The 18,085-nt window shown below is 45.1% G+C and overlaps 1 protein-coding gene across 1 annotated transcript in view; it reads right to left on the reverse strand.

The window, feature by feature from the left end:
• TLN2 (talin 2) overlaps positions 1-15,821 on the reverse strand; it is a 401,255-nt gene extending 385,434 nt beyond the window's left edge. The window contains exon 1 of the mRNA XM_054565330.1: positions 15,692-15,821. The gene's annotated coding sequence lies outside the window, so the exon portion shown is untranslated. The remainder of the gene's footprint in view (positions 1-15,691) is intronic.
• Between the last annotated feature and the right edge of the window lie 2,264 nt (positions 15,822-18,085).

Consider the following 18,085-nt stretch of genomic DNA (forward strand, 5'->3'; position numbering starts at 1 on the left):
ATACAGCATCAGAAGGTGATCCCCTTGGGCTCCAAGGGGCCCCTGACCAATTCCAGGGAGCACCTTCCTGTGATGCCTCCAGCGACCTTGCGGCCAAACCATCCAACAAAAAAATCAAATGGGAGCTTGGGGGCGGGGGGGCGGTTCCCCCCTTAACTATTATGCCCAAGCTAGAGTACATAGTTCTCACGTTTTAGAGTACATCAAAATCTCCAGGGAAACAATGAAAATACAGATTCCTTGGTCGCAACCGCCGCTTCTGATTCAGTAGGACAGCCTCCCAAACCCGCATGGATAAGGAGATTCTTATGCATACCAAGGTGTGAGGATCACTGGTGTTTGGGGAGAAACCTATACTATGGAGTAGAAAATCTGAGCTTGAGTCAAACTTCCCCAGTATTCAGTGTGTAAACCTTGGTATATACCTCAGCTTGCCCAAAGTAGAACTAATACCTGCTTCACTGGATTGTTACAATAGCAATATAAATGCAGCGCCCTAGTCTAATGCAAAGTGCCACGTACAGGCCCATAAAACAGGCAGGTGAAGAATCCCTCAACTCTTACTGACCAGGCTCCCCTTAGCCTAAAAAGGTAACTTCACTAACAAGCATTCCACGTCAGATTCAGATTCTGAGACACAAGTCAGTTCGACAATCTGTGTTATTCCTTGAATTGTGTCCCCTCGGAAACGATATGCTGGAGTTCTAAGATTCCCAGAATGTGACCTTATTTGGAAATGGGATCTTTACAGAGATAGTCAAGTTAAAATGAGAACATTAACGTGGGCCCTAATTCATTAGGACTGCTGTCCTTATAAAAAGGGGGAATTTGGACAGAGAAACAGACAGGCATCGGGAGAAGACGGCCAGCTAGCAACAAGCCAAGGAGGGAGGCCCAGCACAGATGCTTCCTTCCCTCGCAGCCCTCAGAAGGAACCAGCTCTGCGGAAACCTTGGTCTCCGACTTCTAGCTTCCAGAAGGAAGACAATGAATTTCTGTTGTTTAAGCCATCAGTTTGTGATACTGTGTTACAGCGGCCCTAACGAACTCAAGCAATCTGTCAGTTTCCAATTAAAGCACAAAGCGTTCTTCTCTGGTTTCCTTTGTGAGGGATACTTGGCCACCTGATGCTTCTCAGATTCCACAGAGCTTCCTCTATTGTTTTCACCAGATACGTCCATAAAGCTCGGGACAAAGTACTTGCCGGGTGCATCAGAGAGCCAGCTGGGGATGGGGGCGGCCCAGGGCATCACCACAGGGTCTGCTCTGCAGTCTTGAAACTGTAGCAACGGTCACAAAATCAGAGATCCAAAACATCTGCTGGTTCACCAGCAAGTGATTTACCTTACTTACAAAATTATCTGAACCTATCCCTGCGCAGCCAATTCACTCCCCCTTCTCCTCCGTCAGAGCAGCGCTCCCAGTTGCACTCTAGCTTCCAGCTGCTCTGAGAGCTGGGGAGCCACTGCCGGCAAGGACAGCCAGGGACCCTTATCAAGAGGACCCATAAAAACCCTCAAGGAGATGGTTTTCTTAAACTGAATGCTGCTTTCATTCTTCGCTGAAGGAGGACAAAACACAAGGGGAAAATGCCCCAAAGAAATAAAAAGCCCTTTTCTTACTCATTGAAGCTGGAGCCCTACGGGGTCCTATTCAGGGCCCAGAAGGGGTGTGGGAGAGCAAGGAGTGGACTGACCCCGTTGAGACGGCTCTACTGCCTCAGAAAGGAGCCACGTCTGTCCAGCGTGCAAAGCCAGCAGACATTTCCCCTGCAGGGTGACTGTCCCCAGTGCCTTGGCTACCATTACCCGCTACAAACGCTTTTCTTGGACCACCTGTCCTAGCAGCCTCCCTAGGAAGGAAGGAAGGAAGGAAGGAAGGAAGGAAGGAAGGAAGGAAGGAAGGAAGGAAGGAAGGAAATAAATAAATAAATGGGGTGCCCAGGTCCCACTCTCAGAGATTCCAATTCAGTGAGTCAGGTGGGGTTTAGGAACCAGCATTTTTAAGGAGCCTTCCTCTCAATTCTGATGCACACGCAGGGCCAAGAACCACAACCGTGAATCAAGGTCAGGGTCCAACTGGACAACTCAAGACAAGAAAGCGCCAGTGGGCGTCAGGAACATGGATTCCAGTGCCAGCGTTGCCAAGCAGCCCCAGCAAGTCTCATCCTTCTGGGCCACAGTTCCCTCCCTGTCCAAGGGAAAGGCTGACCTAGAGCTTTTCAGGCATCCCTTTTTAAAAAATAGACTTCACTCAAATCATTTTTAGATGTCCCACAAAGACACCTACCCTTTCTTCTTGGATGTACTAAACCCAACTGCTTTGTGGCTGCACCTCATGCTGACCTCCCTCATATCTTAACCACCGGGAGAGCTCCTTTAACCCCGTGGGGGAGGGCCCAGGAGTGACAGGTGCTAAGCCCAACAGAGAGCCCTTCAAGGAGAAAATTAAGCCTCTTAAAGTACTCTTCATGTAATCTCTCAAACCCAGGAACAATCCACACTCCCCCTGAAGATTTGCCATACATGACCTTGGGCCACACTCAGGAAATATCTTCACTTACATTAAACTAGGTCCTAGACCAGTGTCAAGTAATTAAATGGGCTGCCTTGAAGCAATGTAAACAGACAAAGAAAGGAGTGTTCATTTAAGCACACAAAGCTTTGGGCTCTAACCTTGCTGCTTGAGAGCCGTGCTGAAAGAACCATGGAACATCCCCACCCATCTGCAGGAATTCACTCCACCACAGGAGAAAAAGGAGACGTCTCTCTGTGCAGTCAAGTGGATTCTGGGGACAAGTGATGCACCAAAACAATTCACCAGAACATTGAGGTTGATGACAAACACTTCAGACAAGTGAATTTACCATCTTCAACCCAGTGACAAAAGTTACCAAGCACACCGCTTAAGTGCCCTCTTTAGAGATAAAAACAGAGAGACAACCATTTGTTTCCCTCTTTCTGTCCTCTGCAGGTGCCTTTTATCACTCAACAAGTATTTAGCAAGGATGCACTTCACTCATTCAATACTTGAACCCCTAATTCTCAATACATGACCTGAAAAATATTGCTGCCATGAGACCCTGCTTCTCCACCTCAACATAATTCTCTCTTCCTTAGCTTGAATCTGGGCAAGTTTTACCTTTCCTCATCCAATGCTAACCGCTGTAACCAGCAAGTTTCTGTCATCGATTACTCGTTAAAATTTTTTTCTGGAGCACCTATGTGCCAGCCATTGTTCTGGACACTTGGGGACGCAGTGCCAGACATGGTTTCTCTCGTGAAGCTTATATTCTAGTGGCATGAAACAGACAATAAATGAATCACTTATGTGATATCAGGGAATGATAAAGGATATGAAAACAAAATAGGAAGAGGCTGAGAACAGGAGCTAAGGGATGTCGGGGAAACCTCTGCGGAGGTGACACTGAGGCTGCCTCCTACACAAAGTGACATGCAAAAGAGCACCTCCAACCTGCAGAAGCTCAGAGGAAGAGGTCCAGCAAGAGAGCTGGAGTGGGAGGGGCCAGGGCACACAAGGAGAACTTGGGGGGGGGGGACTGTGGCCTGTGAAGAAAGTGTACCCAAGAGAGAGCAGTCAGCTAGCTAACTGCTGCTGAGAGGCTGCCGAAGATGACAATTAAGAGTGGGCCGCCCGGATATCACGGGTACCTAAAGATGTGCGGCTTTGGTGAAGGGGTGGGGCAGAAGCTAAACTGGAGTGCTTCCAGACAGAATGAGAGGGGAGGAAATGGAGCAGAGGGTAGGCCAATTCTTTCAGGAATATGTACTGGAAGGAAGAGTACAAGAATGGGGGAACGGCTGACTGGAACACAGGGTCAAGAGTGTGTTGTTACTGCTGCTGCTGCTGTTTTCCTTAAGATGAGCAACCGCAGTATGTTTCTCATAGGGATCATCCAGCAGAGGGGAACACTGAGGAGCAGAAGGGAAAGGAGGTCCATGCACGAGCGAAAGCCTTGCACGCCAACGGAGCACAGGGCGCAGTGCCCATGCGGTTACAATGCACATGTATGTAAGGTACCAGTAGGCTTCCAGATTTAGCATGAGAAGATGATGAAGCCAGTTTCTAATTGCTTCCTGTTCTCAGTGAAATAAGCCAAGTCATCAGCTGAGAGTGCGGTGGGGACAGAAACACAGTGGACCCAGCCGTGCCAAGAGTTCCCCTTGAGGTCTGCGGTCATAAATCAAAAGCAAAACGATACAGGTGGCTGCGTGTTTTCTCCAGCCAGGTTCATCGGCCTGGGGCAGAAGGTGGGGTGTTTTTCAAGAAAGTGAGATGAAGGGAGAAGGGTAAAAAGAGGTGACAGTGTATGCAAGTACCTCAGCTCGGGGGGCAGGGGGCGTGATGAGGACAGCGGAGGGGTGGATGACGGACACAGAAGAAGTGGAAGGGTCACCGGGTCAGAGGCTCTGCGAGGGGGAAGGCCAGGTGGGAGTGGGTGCCAAAGGGAACAAGATGAAAGAGAAAAGGTGCGGGTCAGCCTAGAATGCTCGGCAAAGTTTTGGTGGAGATACGGTTATTGGCCTACAACCATGTTTTTTAAATGAAGGGCTGCAAGTTTAGTAGGTAGTGAAGTCAATTTTGTGGGTCATGAGTAGCAATTTTTTTTAATGAAACAATAAAAAGTATGAGTATATTTTACCTAGTAAAGGTAAATATTGTTTGGGGAAACCTATTTTAGTTGCATATGTATGTCTGTATCGGGTCATCGCATAGTATGTATTTCTCCTGTAAACTGAGGTTAAATAAAACTTCAAGGACACTAAGGCAATCTTTCTCAACCTGGCTCTGCTGGCATTTTAGACCACATAATTCCTTGTAGAGGGGGCTCTCATGTGCATGGCAGGGTGTCTACCAGAATCCCTGGCCTCTCTACTCACTAAATGCCAGCAGCACCCCTTCTTCTCCTCAAGTTGTAACAGACAAAAATATTTCTAAACATTGCCAAATATACTCCTGATGACAAAAATGCTGAGAACCAGTTGTCTAGCGATAACCATGAGAGGAACAGCTGAAGTAGAGAAAAAGCTAACTGAAAGAGAGTTGCTCAAGAGACTGAGTTGGGTGGACAATCTATTCAAAAGTCACCAAAAATGCTGGCTGTGGGCCACATGAACAAAATCTTCAGAGAATGAAGCAAAGTGACCCAGAGGATTCTCCACCCTGGCTACACACTAGAATTACCTGGGGAACTTACCCACCAAGGCCCACTCAAACCAACTAAATGAGAATCCCCAGGTGACCGCAACGGGCAGCCAGGATGGAGAAACTTGCAGAAGAGACCCATCCCACCGGGCCGGGCTTACGCGTGACCTCCTCCACGGAAACGTTCCTCCCACTGCACTTTTCATACACCTCGTTACTATTACCAATTTTGCTTTGTTTATAATATGTGAAATCATTAGAAAATAAAAGGCACTGAGAGTAAGTAGCTAAAAACAGAACACGTGTTTATTTGCTAAGGAATTTTGGTATTAAGGGATCCACTAGTAGAGAGGGGAGCCTTTTAGGGAGTATCTTGTTCTTGAGCTGTGGGTCACCCGAGCTTTTCAAGGACATCTGCACAAGTGATGAGCCCCGAGGGGAAACGAGTGCTTACGTGTCACTGGTAAGCATTATTAGAAATGTGTCCCCTCTGGCCACACTGTAATAAACACTTGTTGAAATTAATGGCAATTGCACTTAATCTCCTCAAAAAAAAAAAATGCACCAACGATCAGATTACAAACAATTTAAACATTTATCATCTGGTCACCATTTTCTTCACAATACTCTTCACATGTAGCCAACTTTTTATTAAAGGAAATCAATGACATCAAGGTTTACATATGTATGCATGTATGATGAAAAAGCAAAAAAGCCAAACAAAAAACAGGAACCAGAGAATCTCTAACAGTCCTCTCCACTTTCCCATGGGACTCCATTACGGAATATTTAAAACAATACCCATGAACTCTGACTTCCACTATTGATTAAACACATACATCTATCTATAAAACATCACTAAGTCCACAAATACCTACAAGAGATAGAGGCAACGGTTAAGTAATAATAAGCCAAACATTTATTCTTCCCCGGCTGGGTGAAATTGAGTTATCTTGCCTTGACTGGCATTCTAACTTTCAGCCATGATAGGGCAGAGCGCTGGACAAGAACCCAGAGCTGCAAAGCAAAGGAAGCTGTTTCTCGAAACCAGTGGTTCTCAAAGTGTGGTCCAGGACCAGCAACATCAGCAGGACCTGAAAACTTATTAAAAATGCCAATTATCAGACCCCACCTAAGACTCAGAGAATCTGAAACTCTGACTCAACAGTCTGGGTTTTAACAAGCCCTCCAGGTCTTTTGGATGCATTCAAGCTTGTGGATCTAAACCACCGTTTTCAAATTGTGCAGTAGAGTCCTGGCTTCCAATGGCTCTTCCACCAGCATTCATAGAGTCATGCAGTATGTACTTTTTAAAATATGGATGGAGGTCCCACTGCTTTTGAAAGTTTGGTTTTAGCAGTAACTGCCAAGAACTCCAATTTTATCTCGTTCCAAAAGTCACATGAGGCAGGTCTGAAAGTGGCACAGGCAGAGCAATCAGCTCTGCTAGGGGTAGTGTGAAAGGAGACCTGGTTCAAATGCCAGCGCAGCCATTAAACAGCACCTGTCCAGGCCTCGGAGAGGAAAGCCGGGTCTGAGGAGATGCTGCCGCTGGCCAGGAGACGTCCCCTCCTGGGGCCGCCGCTGGTCTTCCCTCCGCGTGGGATCAGGGAAGGTCAAGGACAAGGAGAGCCCCGGCTAAGAGCTTTTGTGATCTTTTCGGTTCACTACTATCCAGGGGGAATGAGGTAAGCCATCCTTTACACTGAAAGCCATCCTTTACACTGAAGAATTTCACTCAAAGTTGGGAAATCTCAAGATTTTATAATATAATTAACAAAGAGATAAGAGATCATTGCAGACACTGGGGAAAAGCGAGTGTGATATTGCCCAGCTTTTGTTTCCAAAATGTTTCCAGATGAGTTACTATTCATTAACCAAGTAACATTTTTAAATGTTTTCATATAGAAAAGCCAGTATGTTTGAGCAAAAAAACCATTTGAGGTGTATACTCTATTTTATTCATCCTACTAATATTCCTGTTGCTTCTAGTTTATTTACTCTAATAGTCCTGTGATAAACATCCTCACACACAGATCCTTACATACTAATTTTTTTTTTAATCTCTGTAAGACAGGACTCCAAGTACGGGATTGTTGGGTCATATGGCATGCATGCCCCGAACTTTCACAGAAACTGTCTTCTTTCCTTAAATTATGCAGCAATTCATATTCCCACCAAGAGTCAAGAGAGTTGCCCCTGACACATCCAACAGAGGATGCTACCAGCCTTTACACTGTGAATCAACTGGATGGACAGAAAAGGAATATCTCTTCGTTTTTTAATTTGCAATTCCCTGACCATTATGGAAGTTGAGAATCTTTTCACATTTATGGGCCATTGGCATCTCTTCTTTGGAAACTGCCCATTTACATCCTCTGCTCATCTATTATGTTGTTGTTCAAGTGCTATTTAATCATACACCCTCCACCCTACACACGCACACACCGCAGCTATTAGAAACATAAAGTACAAATACTGTCACCTCCTAAAAACTCAGTGTGTGGGGTGAAGGCAGGGAATGTCTTCTTAGCATCAAATACATGATAAACCCTCAAAAACAACTGCTGAATAAGTGAATAGCCAACATACAGAATTTTGCGAAGGTTGCAGCTAAATGAGTAAAAAGGAAATATATTCATTATTTGTTCTACATATTCAGAACAGCATCACTTTGGCTGAAATTAAATTATTAGTTAAGAGAAAAACAAAACCATAGTCTTGGCGCTGCTTCTGAAAACCACTGTGAAATGGGTGGCAAATGAGCCCAGCCTTAATTCATAGTTCAGAATGGCACATAAATAAAGGCTCCCATAACCAAAACATTTTGTACCCAGACTTGTCCACCAGTTGTCATTCAAATGGCACCTGCCGCTAATCCCAGGGGTGTTAGGATGATCAATGGACAGGAGAAGCCTTCTTTAAGTATTTTGTTTCTTTTTCTGCTTTTTATCTCCACCCCGCCTCCAAGATTTTTTTTTTTTTTTTTTTTTTTGTAACCTTTCTGGAGGGCCTGCAGGGCAAGTTTGACAGAGTTCAGAAATTCTTAACTCTTTTAATTTTAAGCAAAACATCTGGTTATACCCACCATTTATCCCCATTACTTGTAATAGTTCTGTTTGGCTTATGTTTTAACTAGTCTCCTCATTAAGTATAAAAGTAATAGGATTAAAAAGTTCTGGGGGAAAGTACTGTAATTAAAAAGGCACCGGTAGGTTATGTTAAGCTGTAATTCTGGCCCTGCTTATTAAGTTTTCCTTCTTGTCCTTAACATTTTTTGTAACCAATAAAAATAACTGAATTATTTATCACTTTTTTAGTACTTCCTGTATAGGCCAAACACCACCCAAATCTTCAAGCAAACATTATGACTCAAAAGTTCTGAAGCAATAACATCACAAATCACAAGTTTTAGATGCTGTCCCAAAAGCCTGGGCATGTCACATACATGGCACCACACACCACACCGTCTGGTGTGTAGACAGGCAACTCTCCAAAACACACAGACACTTTCTAACTTTTTGAAGTTACAAGATCTTCTTAATAGAAAAAAAAATGTAGGAGCTTTGATCAAGCCACGAATTTATAACAATCAGGCAAGAAAGCATAATTTATAACATTTTGTTAAGAAAGGCATGAAAAAATAGGTATCAATTATAACAGCTCTGTTACAAAGGAGCATAAGAGGCCACTATGAACAACTGTATAACAACAAACTGGATAACCTAGAAGAAATGGATCAATTCCTAGAAACATACAACCTGACAAGACTGAATCATGATGAAACAGAAAATCTGAACAGTTTGATTACTAGCAAAGGGACTGACTCCATAATCAAAAAACTCCCAAACCAAAAGTCTACGACCAAATGACTTCACTGGTGAATTCTACCAAACATTAAAAAGGAATGAATAATAATCCTTCTCGAACTCTTCTAAACACATTTTATGAAGCCAGCGTTACACTGATACCAGAACCAGATAAGGATCACACACACACACACATACACTCTCACACATTATAGACCAATCCCCGATGAACACAGAGGTAAAAATCCTCAACAAAATATTAGCAAACAAAATTCAGCAATATATTAAAAGGGTCATATACCATGATCAAGTAGGATTTACTCTAGAGATACAGAACAGCTCAATGTCCACAAATGAGTCAATGTGATACACCACGTTAACAAAATGAAGGATAAAAATATGATCATCTTGATAGATGCAAAAAACAAAGCAGTTGACAAAATTCAATGTCCATTTATGATTAAAAATAACCTCTCAACAATGCAGGTATAGAGGGAATATACCTCAACACAGTAAAGGCCATATATAATAAGCCCACAGCTAACATAATACTAAATACTTTCAGCCTTTCAGCACCAAGTATCAGGAACAAGACAGAGATGTTTACTTTCACCACTTTTATTCATTCAACTTAGTACTGGAAGACCTCACCACAACAATCAGTCAAGACAAAAAAATAAATGGCATCTAAATTGGAATGCGAGAAGTAGAACTGTCATTGTTTGCCAATGATATGGTACATAGAGAAAATCCTAAAGACTCTGCCAAAAAACTGCTAGAACTGATGAATGAATTCAGTACAGTAGTAAGATACAAAATTAGTAATCAGAAATCGGTTGCATTTTTATACACCAATAGAGAACTATCAGAGAGAGAAAGTAAGAAAACAACCCCATTTATAATTGCATCAAAAAATAAAATACCTAGGAATAAATTTAACCAAGGAGGTAAAAGTGTAGTTTTACTATAACTTGAAAAACTACAGGACATTGAGCACAGAAATTGAAGAAGACACAAATAAGTGATGTAGTGTGCCAGTGGATAGGAATAATTAGCACTGTTAAAGGATCCATACTGCTCTTTAGAAGGGCAATCTGCAGGTCCAGTGTAATCCCTATCAGGGTACCAATAACATTTTTCATGGAACTAAAACAAACAACCCTAGGTTTATATGGAGCTGCAGAAGACCCTCAATGGCCGGAGCTATCTTGGGAGGGAAGAACAGAGTGGGAAGTGTCACCCTGCCTGATGTCAAACTATACTGCAGGGCTGTAGTGGTTGAGGCAGCATGCTACTGGCATGTAAACAGACGCATGGATCAAGGGAACAGAATAGAGAACCCAGAAATGAACCCACACGTATATGGTCAATTTTTCTATAATAGAGGAGGCAGAAATATACAGTAGGGTAAAGACAGTCTCAACAAATGGTGTTGGGAAAACTGGACAAATGCAGAGGAGTAAAGCTGGATCACTTCTTTGAACCATATGCATGGGTAAACTGAAGATGGATGAAAGACTTGGATGTAGGACCTGAGGCCATAAAACTCCTGGAAGAAAACATGGGCAGTGGAGCCTTTGATGTTGCTCTCAGTAATATTTTTTTGGATCTGTCTCCTCAGGCAAGTGGGAAAAAAAAAGAAAACAAATGGAACTATATCAAACTAAAAACCTTTGTACAGCGCTGGCCAGGTGGCTCAGTTGGTTAAAGCATCCTCCCATATAACAAAAAGGTTATGGGTTCAATCCCCAGTAAGGACGTGAAAGCAACCAGTCAATGTTTCTCTCTCACATTTATGTTTCTCTGTCTCCCTCTCTCTTCTCTCTCTCTCTCTCTCCCCCCACCCCTCTACTGCCCCCTTCCTCTCTCTAAAATAAACTAAAAAACATATCCTCAGGTGAGGATTTAAAAAGGAAATTCTTTAAAAATTTTTTTTTGCACAGCAAAGGAAATAACAAAACAAAAAGACTGAATGAGAGAAGATATTCACCAACAATGTATCTGATATGGGGTTAATACCCAAAATACAAAAGAACTCATATAATTAACACCAAAAAAAAACAAACAGTCCTACTGAAGAATGGGCAGATGACCTGGATGGACATTTCCCCAGAGAGGACATACAGATAGCCAATTGACACATGAAAATATGCTCAGCATCGCTGGTCATCACGTAGGTGCAAATTAAAACCATGGTGGCATGTCACCTCACACCTGTCAGAGTGGCTGTCATCAACAAGTCAACAGACAAGTGTTGGTGAGGATGTAAGAAGAGGGAAGCCCCCATACACTGTTGGTGGGATTGTGAATTGGTGCAGCCATCATGAAGAACAGTATGGAGGTTCCTCAAAGAGCTGAAAATAGAACTACCATATGACCCAGGAATTCCACTCTGGGCATTTATCTGAAGAAACACAAAACATTATTTCAAAAAGACATATGCACCCCTATGTTCACTGCAGCATTGTTTGCAATGGTCAAGATATGGAAGCAACTTTGGTATCCAGCAACTTGGATGTTGTGCATATATACAGTGAAATATTGTTCAGCCATAAAAGACAGAATGAAATCTTGCCATCTGCAACAACATGGATAGACCTAGAGGGTATAATGCTAAGTGAAATGGGACCAACAGAGAAAAACAAATGCTATTTGATTTCACTTATATGTGGAATTTAAAGAACAAAATACACAAACAAACAAGAAACAAACTCATAGACGCAGAGAACATTTTTGATGGTTGCCAGAGGGGAGGGGGGTTGGGAGAATTGGTCTGGAAGGGGAAGGGGCTGAGATGTCAAACTGCCAATCATGGGGGTGTGACGTAGAGCATGGGGGCGTATGTTCAATAGTATTGTGATGGCTGTGTGTGACGCCAGATGGACGCTAGACGTGTCAGTGTTACCACGTCATAAGGTATGGACATGTCTGGTCGCTCTGTTGTATACCTGAAACCGATGTGGTACTGTGTTTCAGCTATCGTTGAAAATTATATACATAAAATTGTGGTATATATACAGAGGTGGGCAAAAGCAGGTTAACAATAATAATAAATAATTAACAAATAAATATACAAGAATAAACTCTGTGGTCCTGACTGATGTGGCTTAGTTGATTGGGCATCCTTCCACAAAGCAAAGGTTCACCAGTTCAATTCCTGGTCAGGACACATGCCTGGGTTGCGGTTCAGTCCCCTGGCCGGGGCACTTACAGGAGGTAACTGATGGATGTTTTTCTAACATCGATGTTTTCTCCCTCCCTTCCCCTCTCTCTAAAAATAAGTAAAATCTTTTTAAAAAATGACCTGTTTCATGTACTCACGACTGTAAACCTACTTTTGCTCACCCCTGTATACAATGGGATATTATTCAGCCATAAAAGAAGAAATCTTGCCATTTGTGACAACACGGATGGACTTCAAGGGCATTATGCTTAATGAAGTAAATCAGAGAGAGAAAGACAAATACCGTATGATTTTTTTCTTATATGTGAATTTTTTTTAAAAGTTCATAGAGAACAAATTGGTACTAGCAAGATGTGGGGGTGGGGTGGGATATGGGTGAATTTTTTAGTTTAAATGAATTGAATTAAAAAATTTTAAATTATATATTATGATAGAAAACTTGGGAATGAAGATTAAAAGGTTTACAGTAAAACTTTTCTATTTCTGCTTCAATGAGAAAACTTCCCCTTTTTAAAATTAATTTTTATTATATGTTTAACATATGCATTAAGAATGACATGTATTTTTTTAATAATGCACAATGCCAAGTAAGTAAACATACCTGTAGGTGTATAGATTATTTTTAAGCACAGTTGTTAAAAATTTATATTGTTCACCACCTGTAACCATCTTTAACTGCTCCTGAGAACTAATGCTACTCTGGGGAGGAGGGGTGGAAGACTGGGGGGATCGGTATAGTTTGGAGACAGAAAAGACAGAAACTGGGTGAGAAAAATAACGCGCACGCGCACACATAAACAAACCCCCACCCCTCTTTGTAAAACTTGACTTCATTTAAAAATACTCTAGGGAAGTGTTTGAAAAAAAAATCCTGAACAAGCAAATTTAGCAGTAGGTAAATTCAAGACACCCATACCCCTCTGCCTGGTAAAGAACATGCCCAGTACTCATTCAACAGGGTCAAATGAAAAAGTTCACTTTCCCTGGAGAGGGAGAAGCACAACATCAATGCCAAAAAGAGTAGTACACAGGCAGAGGAAAATGAGCGACTTCCAGGATCTGAGGAGCCCTGTGTTTCTGTGATTCAAGGGGGAACTTTACAAAATGGATGGAGGCTCTCTGTGATTTCTCCATCCTAAAGTGATTTCTCTCCTAAATTAATGCATTAATGCTAATTTTAGATAAATGTACTTTGGGCTCTGGGCTCAATGAAAAAAAAATGGCACCCGTGCAGGTTTTCCTTCTCTCTCTAGGCTACTTGTCACATCCAGGGCCCCTCCTCGTTTTTTGTATAACTATCCCAAATCAGCAAAGAATGGCTGACATTCACAGCGAAGGCACCTAACGGAGGAGGAGCGTAATCCCTGACATCACGCGGGACATATCTTGGAGATAAAAAGCTTTCCCTCCTTCCCTCCCTCCAAGCGCGGTCTCCGTTTCTGTGATCCCGTGAAGCCTCTCCCTTAAGGAAGCCCCAAAGTGCTGACTTGACCTTAAATACTACGGCATCATTTCAGTAACAAGCAAAGGAGAAAGGCTGGCACGTTCCTGCATTCAGTTGATTGCAGGTCAGCAAACATGCCCTTCCTCTACCCCTTCGCAAAAATCAGTGTCTATTTCAAATGTAAAGATTCCTCTACCACTCACTCCTGATAAGTCGCCACTCAGAGCTCTAGAGAAAGGAAGACAGCGCGCAACCTGACGAATGCCCCAACTCAGCACACCCAGGTACTCTTAGACGCCAAAGTAAGTGGTACTTAGAGCGTCAGGGTGCTTGGAGTTTGGAGGTCGACTTCTCCAGGACCTCATCACTACCCTCCTGTCTTTAGCTGTGTCTTGGACAACAACAATTCAGCTCATTCCTCCCTCACCTTCTGGAAATAACCGGAGGTGAATTTTCACCAGAAGACACAGAGGTTCTGAATCAACTCCCTTCCCCAAGTCACCTCGGCTCCTCACGGGCAGCAAAAATCCAAGTCCCCCCCCCCCCCCCCCCCCCGCATCACCCGAACACCTAACTTCTGGAAACGCCCCCTTACCTCGCCAGCACAAGCTGGCATCGCGGCGACAGCAGAGCACGCAGCCGCGGGCGCTGATGCTGTCGCCGCCTTAGCCAAAAAGGCGGTTAGGAGGCTCAGGCTGGTCTGCGGCCCGGGGGCGATCATAAGCCAGGCCCTCGGCCCTGAACCGAGAACCGGGGCGCCTCTTCTCCCGCAGGGAGTGAGGTCCAGCGCCTGCGGGGCGCCCCGGCGAACCCAGGCGCCGGGGGAAAGCTCTGCACCCGGCGCCCGGCCGGGGGACGCCGCCAAGCGCACGGCTCCCGCCGAGCGCCGGGCAGCGGGGGTGGCGGGGAGAGGGGCGTGTTCCTTGAGGCTCCGAGCCCAAACGAGCCCAAACACTCTGTCTGGGTAGGGTAGGGGAAGGAGGCGAGCCGAGCGCGCTGTCCCTGACGGCGACTCGGGCCCTCAACCCAAGCCGGCCTGGCGACGCGCTGCAGCCCGCGCGCCCTTGCGGGGACAGCTGCTGTGTTCGTCCTGCGCGGTCGCCTCCACGCCGACCTCGGTGCCAAACTTTCCCGGCGAAAACCGCTCCTGCCTCTCCTGCAGGGGCGCCGCGCTATCTCCCGGGCCCAGAAACTGTTCGCCCCCTCCCCTCCGCAGCCAAGACCCACTGAAAATATGGCGCCCTCGAACGTCGTTCCTCGGTCCCCTCGGGGAATCCCGAAATGCCAGTCTCCAGGACCCCCGGTTCCCAGTGGACTTGAAATTTCAGCTCATGGGGCCAAAGAAGGAGAGCGCGTCGCTCGTCCAGTGAGACACTGCATCCACATTCAGCGGCACTGAATCCAAATCCTGCTCTCGCTCTCGGCCAGGCGCTGCCCCTGTCCCTCAGCGGCCAGCAGTTTGCTGGTGGCGAAATTGCCAAGTAAGGGGGAGACGTGGAATAGGCAGGTATGGGAGTCCAGGACTGGGGAAGAGGCTCGGCACCAGCGAGCTGTCTTTGCCCGAAGCCTCGGCAGGAGACTTGTTTGCAAAGTGGCGCTGGAGTCGGGGCAGCAAGTGCTGGAATGAAGCCGCTCTGCCCACGCCAACTCTCCTGGCGCGGGGGCCCGGCCGGGGCTGAGGGGACACTCCAAACAGGCGAGGCCGCTCTTCAAAGCCCAGTTACCGGAAACCCAGCGGGAGCTCCGGAGGGGACCGGCTGCCCACGGTCAGGAATCGGCTCTCGGGCGCCGGCTGCGAGGCTGTTTGCAAACCGCTGCGCCTGGGTCGAGTGCAGTGAAACATACATGTGCAATAGACAGGTGCATTTATTTTATTTCATTTTTATTTTCCTGCAGAAAGCCCTCCTAGAACATCAAATCTGGAAGCTTTGCGCGTTTTTTTCTGCATTGGCATCACTCACGAGATGCAAAAGGAAGGAAAAAACCACCCACATTTTCCTTCAGTCGGGAGGGAAAAGAGACGAGAAATTCATGCAATGTGCATGCAGCTGGAGTAGAAGGAAAACCCAAGTGAGCCGTGCGCCTTACCGGGGGATGCATTTACTGTCTCATTGCAGAGCGCCTGCCCGGGAGTGCAGCCGGCGTCCCCCAGCGCGCCCGGCGACCGCTCCGCTCCCGCAGCTGCTTCAGACACTGCCGCCGCCGCTGGCTCCGGGCGCGGAACAAGAGCCGAGGGCGAGCGCGAGCGCACGGCCCGCGAGCGCAGGGAGGGCAGGAAGCGCGTCATCACTGGGGGACGGCTCGGCCCCGCGCGGCTCCGGTTCGTCCGCGGCCCGGCGCGGCACCAGGACTGGGCCAGTGCGGACGCCTGCGGGCCTCTCCTGGGTCTGCCTCCAGCGGCCGAGTGCTAGGAGGGTCCGCGAGGGAGGGCGACATGCCTGCCGAGAAGTCGCAGGAAGAGGGGGGCGCTGGGCGACCCCGGCTCCCCAGAATTCGAGCTCCGCTGTGTAAGGGAGATTGGGTTGGGGTGGGGGAGACGCAGCATCTCTTGGAATGCGGCCCTTGAGTCTGCAAAGCGCTTTGCCCGACCAGTATTCAGGCCCTGTGGGACGCCAGGTGTGGTGCCAGCGAGAAGACCGTGGCGCACTATGAGGTTCGGCTGCGATTCTGCTGGCGGGAACTAGCGGCAAGACTCTGCACGTGTTGCACACGCACACCCTGAAACTCTCCTGGTCAGAGGTCACTTAGGTTTTTTTTCCGAGAACAGCTTTGGGGATGGCGGATGTACTCTATTAAATTTATAAGAAAAAAAAATGTATTTCTGCCTACCGTGCCCTTGAATAAAGTCATTTATATACTTACTACATTTACCCAGTCATCAAGAATTGCAGGATGACATGAAACTATGTGAAGGTTATTAAGCAGTCGAGGAGACGAATCACAATACACTATGTACCATATGATCCCAATTTTTATAACTAATGTATGGAGAGAGGCAGAAAAGGGTGGACTCGTAAACACCAGGGCGTTAACTAGGTCTCTCCGTGATTGGTGGAGTTGTGTGTGATTTTCTTTTTCTACTTAGTTCTAGTTACTGATTTTTCTGTAAGAAAACATTATTTTTGTAATTTTTTCAAAAAAGTTTTTAAGTAAGAAAAAGCCTGGCTTTTGTCCTTAATCCCAGTATAACATTACCAAAATAGACCCCTCTTCCTAAGAAATAGCAAATCTTTTCAGTTACTCATAAACGAAACTACTGCCATTTTTTTTTTTTTTTTTTTTTTGCTGTTTACCAGAGCATGAAACTGTTGTTGCTATAAACTGGAGGGTGAGTTGATTTTGTAAATTGAAACTATCTTGAAGAAGTCCATGGGGACATTGGGTAAGGCTGGACATTCTGTAGGAACAATAGTGTGTCTTTTTCCAAACTGATGAACTTGATTTTATTATGACTGCAGAGATCTTTATGACCTTAGAGTTCAGCTTTTTTTACTTACAGTAGAGAATAAACTTTATAAATCAAAAGGCACAGTCAGAGAATCAATTAATTAGCAACTTGAGAAAGTCCTGTAAATTGCAGGGGAATAAACTGTTTTTTAGTTGTGCAAATAAAATGTATCTGCTCACCACAACTTTTTGAACATTCACCAAAAAATAATTTAAGTTTAAGAAATAAACAGTTACCAATCTAACAGAATAACTGGTGGTGGCAGCAAGCCATGTCAGGGAATGGTTAAAAAGTAAATGTTCATTGATTTCTGTTAGATAAGCTCATTAAATTAATGCCACCTAAATTGTCCTCACCCTCCTCGCACCCTCCCCCCAACCCCGTTTACTGACAAAGAGCAACAATATTGTTAGAATTCACATGCCAGGTTTACATCAAAAGAAGGTCATCAAAACAAAAATTGTTTGCAACAAAACTCATTTTTCCCTTCCACTCTGCCCTGGCTTCACATAGCCCAGTGGCTTCCCATCAAGCATCTCAAAATCAGTTCTTTTTCGCCAGCCTGGATTTCAAGGTTTTTGATCACTTAATTCACCCTTCTCAAAATATCCCCACCATCTTCCACTGCCTGCCAAAGAGATGCTGTTTAATGTTAGAAGATAAGCTCCATGAGAGCAAGGACCTAATCTACACTTTTCTGCCTAGAAGAGAGCCTGGCACATAGTGGGTGCTCAATAAATATTTATTTCATGAAACTACCATATTTGTTCCCTGTCTTCTTGGCTACTTCCTAAGATATTTGAAAAGTCTTTCTTCTGTTAGATTGTCAGCATAATCCTGGGATGCTAAGAGCTTGTAGGGTTATAGCATTGGTTTAATGCAACAATTTTACTCTTCAAAAATAGCAGCCAAATCCTAAGACATGCAGAGCAGTGAGGTGCAGGTCTCTGAATATCTGGTCATTACTAATATAATTAGCACAACTTTTTGTTTCTCTGACATCAATCATACTGCTTTCCCCAATGAGAAAGAAC

The sequence above is a fragment of the Pteronotus mesoamericanus genome, unplaced genomic scaffold (assembly GCF_021234165.1).
Source record: "Pteronotus mesoamericanus isolate MK-2021 breed Mesoamerican mustached bat unplaced genomic scaffold, CSHL_Meso_final contig_164, whole genome shotgun sequence".
Taxonomy (NCBI): domain Eukaryota; kingdom Metazoa; phylum Chordata; class Mammalia; order Chiroptera; family Mormoopidae; genus Pteronotus; species Pteronotus mesoamericanus.